This window comes from Cavia porcellus, unplaced genomic scaffold (genome assembly GCF_034190915.1).
Source record: "Cavia porcellus strain 051 isolate PalLab524CR breed Dunkin Hartley unplaced genomic scaffold, mCavPor4.1 scaffold_22, whole genome shotgun sequence".
Classification (NCBI taxonomy): Eukaryota; Metazoa; Chordata; class Mammalia; order Rodentia; family Caviidae; genus Cavia; species Cavia porcellus.
Genome location: NW_026947505.1, coordinates 63,569,913 through 63,575,912, shown reverse-complemented (window position 1 = coordinate 63,575,912; position 6,000 = coordinate 63,569,913).

The following is a 6,000-nucleotide window of genomic DNA, read 5'->3' as shown; positions in this document are numbered from 1 at the left end:
CTGACTCTCCATCAGGTTTCTTCTTTAGCCTCTCCAAGCCCCATCTTTCCCTTTGTGTTCTCTGTACAGATACTCAACATGCTCAGGCTGTTTTTATTCTTCCCTTATGCAGGCAGGTGGCACTGGGTAGACAGCTGCGTGGCTCACACATTGAAGCAGATCATGTATCACGTCCTAGGTCACCATAGAATTTTATTCTGAATAAAATAAAGTGTCTCACTAAGATGGTCGTGAGCAGGAGTGTGACATGATCTGATCTATGTTGCCAAAGGAATAATAGGGTTGTAATAATGAGAATAATCAAAGGAGGCAATGATGAAAGGGACCTAGTGACATTCATTCAGGTCGAAATTACTATGGCTCGATCACGTGGTAGTAGCAGAAGAAATACTAGGTGGCTCGAGTCCAGGTTTATTCTGAAGGCAAAATGTGCAGAATTCCCTGATGGACTTGATTTGGGATGTAAGAGATACAGCAAGGGTGCTGGAGGACTGAAGCCAAACAAGGAAACATGAGAACAAAGTGAACTGGAGATGTCAAAGATTTTTATAAGTAACATTTCTAGAAGACAGGTAAAAAGACAAAGTTTCATTTCTCTGTTGTATTTGAAAAGCAAATAAATGAGATAGTGTTCTGGCTTCTGGCAATTAGAAAAGGTTTCATAGTTTATAAGCATTAGATTAGATTTATAAGCATAGTTTATAAGCATTAGCATTTAGGTTTCATAGTTTATAAGCATTAGCCACAATGAAAGTGGGCTGAGAAACAGAACCATGAGGTAGGGGTAAGGGGGAGATTAGCTAAAGTTCTCAGATTTAGAAATAGATGGCTTTGGGCAGTGGTTCTTAGACGTGCCAGTGAATCAAACTATTGGACAAGGTTTATTAGAACACAGACTTCTGGGCCCACCCCCAGAATTTCTGAATCGGATCTGAGCGATCTCAAGAATCTATATTTCTGCTTTTATTTTTTGCATTACACTGACACTACTGGGCCGAAACTGAGTAATTCTCAGACAACAATATTCTTCAGTACAAAACCTACCAAGAAAAAAGAGAGCAGTTCATACTAAGGTTGCTGTTGCTTGTTACAAGAAGCTCTTAACTTTTTACAGGAGCTTAGTTTGGGATGGACAGTCCAATCTGTTAGCCTGGTATTTGGAAGCAAGATATTGAGAATTGTTGGCATATTTAAAAATCATGAAAAACAAGTAACAGATGTTCAAGATGGTTAATGATATGGAAATAGAAAAATAGAATAAATATTAAAAAACACAGAGAATGAAATTTATGTCCTTGATTGGTACATGTGCTTAGTAGTTATTCTTTTGATAAAAAAAATCTTTAGCCACTCAAAGCAGTTTTCTCTACAGTGTCTCTCCATTCCCTGTCCCAATGACATGTGAGGCATCTGAAACTTGTATGCATTAAGTAATGGGACTATCGCTACACAGCTATTATGGCATGTTACTTTTTTTGCAACTTTATTTTAATGAGATTAAGACGAAGAGGACAGAACAAAGCAGACCAGAATAGAACAATGTAAGCAACACAGCACTTCACCTCAAGACAACCGGATATTAACAGTAGCTACCATAATGTCTCTTTCTTTGAAATAGTTGAGCATACCTTCACATACAATAGTATCAAACATAACAAAATAGTATAAAACCATTCAAGAGAATGGAAGTATTACAGGGAATTCAGAACCAAATAACAGAAAATGAACAATGGCTAATATATTGTCTCATTTTGCATAAAAAATTTTGTTTATACATTCACACATATAAAATCCAATAAGACACAACATGATAGAACCAATGGAAACAGGACAAAAGCATAGTAGGACTTTAAACAAGATGATATTAAATCAGCAATGGCTGTCATAATGTCTTGTTTTCTTTAAAATAGCTGTTCATACTATCACAGAAAATAAAATCAAACGCAACAGAATAAAACCATTCAAACCAATAAAAGAAAACATAATAAGGCTTCAAAGCAATGTAATGGGGAATCATGATTGCCATAAAATCTTATGTACTCTTACCATTTCTTAGACTAGGGAGGCTATATGGTATTTATACATCTGAGCTTGATTTATTTCACTTATGAGTATGGTCTCAAGTTGCATTCATTTATTTATAAATATCTCAGTGTGATCATTCTTTATAGCTGAGTACAATGGAGTAGTACTCAATTGTATAAAAATACCACAACTTTTTATCCATTCCTCAGTTGATGGACACTTAGGTTGTTTCCAAGATCTGGCTACTACAAATTATGCTGCTATAAACATGGGTGCACATATATCAAAGTGGTATGATGTTCAGTTATTCTGGGAATACTTTTATAAGTGGAATATCTGGGTAAAATGGGACTTCCAATCCCAGCTTTTTGAGAAATCTTCAGACTGACCTCCACAGTGGTTGCACCAGTCTACACTTCCACCAACAGTGCAGGAGAGTTCCTTTTTCCCCATGGCCTCTCCAGCATTTGTTGTTGGTAGTTTTCTTGATTTTGGCCATTCTTTCTGGAGTGAGATAGAATCTCAGTGTGGTTTTAACTTGCATTTCACTAATGACTAATAGTGGTGCACATTTTTATGTATTTATTTACCATTTGTATTTCTTTATCTGAGAATTGTGTATTCATCTCAGATGCCCATTTTTGGATTGGGTCTTTGAATGATTTTTCTTTATTATTTGTAAGTTTTAGACAGAAGTCCTTTGTCTGAGAGACAGTTCACTAAGATATTTTCCCTGTTTGTGTGTGTGTTTTTTTTTTTCACTATGCTGGAGATTTCTTTCAACATTGAGAGACTCTGTAATAACACATGATCCCAGTTACTGATTCTGTGAAGCATTCCTTATGTGGTTTCATTTCTGTTCATGAATTCTCTACCTACCCCTATGTTTTCAGGATTTTCACCTACTTTGTCTCTCAACAGATTTAGTGTTTCTGTTTTAATATTTAGATCTTTGATCCATTTTGATTTTGGTTTAGTATATGGTAATAGGCATGGGTCTAGTTTTAATTTTCAGCATGTGGAGAGCCAGTTTTTCCAGCACCATTTATTAAAGAGACTGTCATTCTTCCAGTGAACATGTTTGGACCCTTTATCAAAGATAAGGTGGTGGAGTGTGTTGGTAGTTGTGGTTGTGTCTTCTAACCTATTCCATTGATCTTCAGATCTGTTTTTATTCCAGTACCATGTTGATTTTATTGCAGGAGCTTTGTAGTATAACTTCAAGTCAGGGATTGTGATGCCTCTTGTCTTGACTTTGCTGCTTAGAATTGCCTTTGCTATTCTAGGACTCTTCTGGTTCCAGATGAATTTTAGGAGTGATTTCTCTAGGTCTATGAGGTATGCTAGTGGTATTTTGATTGGGATTGCATTGAATCTGTATACAGTTTTTGGAGAATGACCAGTTTTTACAATATTTATTCTTCCTATCCATGAACAAGGGATGTCTTTCCAATTTCTGAGCTCCTCTTTGATTTCTTTTTTCAGGGTATTATAATTTTCCCTGAATAGATCTTTTACTTCTTTCATGAGATTAATTCCTAAGTATTTCATTTTTTTTGGATGCTACTGTGAAGCATGTGGCTTATTTTATTTCTCTTTCAGTGATTTTGCCATTAGTGTATAAGCATGCTATTGATTTTTGAGTATTGACTTTGTATCCAGCTACATTGCTGAATTTATTTATTATATCTAGGAGTCTTTCAGTGGAGTTTTGGGGATCATCTATGTAGAGTATCATGTCATCTGCAAATAATGATAATTTAGCTTCCTCTTTTCCTATATTTACTCCTTTTATTTCTCTCTCTTGTCTATTTGCTCTGGCTAGTACTTCCTGTACTATGTGGAAAAGGAGTGGTGATAAGGGGCATCCTTGTCTTGTTCCTGATTTTAGGCTTTCAGTTTTTGTCCACTTAATGTGGCACTGGCTTTTGGCTTGTCATTGATGGCCTTTATCATATTGAGGTAAAGACCATCGATCCAATTTTCTGTGAGGTTCTTATCATGAATGAGTGTTGGACCTTATCAAGAGCTTTTTCTGCATCTATAGAAATGATCATGTGATTCTTAGTTTTGGCTCTATTGATATGGTGGATTACATTTATTGATTTATGTATGCTGAATCATCCCTGCATGCCTGGGATGAATCCCACTTAGTCATATTGTATAATCGTCTTGATGATTTGCTGCATCCTGTTCGTCAAAATTTTACTGAGAATTTTTGCACCTGTGTTCGTTAGGGAGATTGGCCCATAGTTCTCTCTTTGAGTTTGGTCTATCTCAGGTTTTGGTACTAGAGTAATATTTGCTTCCAGGAATGACTTAGGAAGAATTGCTTCCCTTTTGATTTCATTGAAGAGTTTGAGGAGTGTGGGCTTTAAGTCTTCTTTGTATTTCTTGTAGAATTCCACAGTGAATCCGTCTGAGCTTTGGCTTTTCTTTGTAGGTAAGGGTTTAACTACATTTTCAATTTCATTAGTAGAAATTGGGTTATTTAGCAGTTTTACATCCTCTTGATCTAGCTTTGGTAGTTCATATATCTCTAGGAATCTGTCCATTTCTTTTGTGTTATCAAACCTATGAGAGTAGAGGTTTTTCAAACACTGGTGTTAATGATCGTCTGTATTTCCACAGAGTCTGTATTGATTTCACCTTTCTCATTCCTTATTGTATGAATTTGAGTTTTTTCTTTCTTTTTATAAATAAAGTTAGCTAAGATCTTATCAATTTTATTTAGTCTTTCAAAGAACCAATTCTTTGATCAATTCTTTGAATTGTTTCTTTAGTCTCTATTGCATTAATTTCTGTTCTGAATTTTGTAATTTCCTCCCTTCTTTTGCTTTGGGCTTGTTTTACTCTTCTTTTGCTAGATGTTTCAGGTGTAGCATCAGGTTGCTTATTTTTGTTTGTTCTGTTTTCCTGATGTGGGAACTCAGTGTGATAAATTTTGAGGACCACTTCCATTGCATCCCACAGATTTTGGTACGTTGTAGTTGTATTTTTTTGCCTATAGGTATTGTTTAATTTGTTCTATAATTTCTTCTGTGACCCACTGATTGCTCGAGTATACTATTCAATTTCCATGTGTTTGTGGAGTTTTTGCAGTTTTGTTTATCATTAATTTCTAGTTTCATGGTACCATGATCTGATAACATGCATGGGATAATTTCAACTCTTACGCATTTACTTAAATATGTTCTGTGGGCTAGTATATGGTCTATTTTAGAGGATGTCCCATGTACAGCTGAGAAGAATGTGTGTTCTGATGTTGTTGAATGGAACACTCTGTATATGTCTATGCAGCCCATTTGTTCACAGATGTGATTCAGTTCTGTTATTTTTTTGCTGATTTTCTGTCTTGTTGATCTGTCTCTTTGTGTCAATGGTATGTTAAGGTTTCCTGTTATAATTTTGTTATTGCTTATTTGATTTTTCATTTCTGTTAATATTTTCTTTGTATAGCTGGGTGCTTCCAAATTTGGTGCATACATATTTAAGGTTGTTGCCTCTTCCTCTTTAAGGCATGTTACATATTGCAAAGATGGTTGCGACATTATCTCTCATCCTAAGTACTATTCTGAAAAGTAAACGTGTTACTTTCCTCATGAGACCTTTGTTTCCCCTCCTTAAATTTAGGCAGACTTTTGACTTTCTGTAACTATCAAAATTCTGGGTGAGTTATTCTATAATTTCCAAAGCTTCACCAGAAAATGTGTTTCAAATTCATTTTATTTATTGACACACTATTAAAAACCTGAGCCTTAGCCTAAAATTTCTGATTGCTTTGAGGTCACCGACTTGTGAGAAAATTAAATGAACTTACCTAAAAAAAAAAAAAAAAAAAAACTGCCTGGGGAATCCCTGAGCCTGTACGCAGTGATGGATGACTGGGAAGCTGTAGCCACCTGTCCTCTAGCCTCAACTATCATATCAGGACAAATGCAGGAGGGAGGACAAGCCTTGCCCAGCAAGCATCTT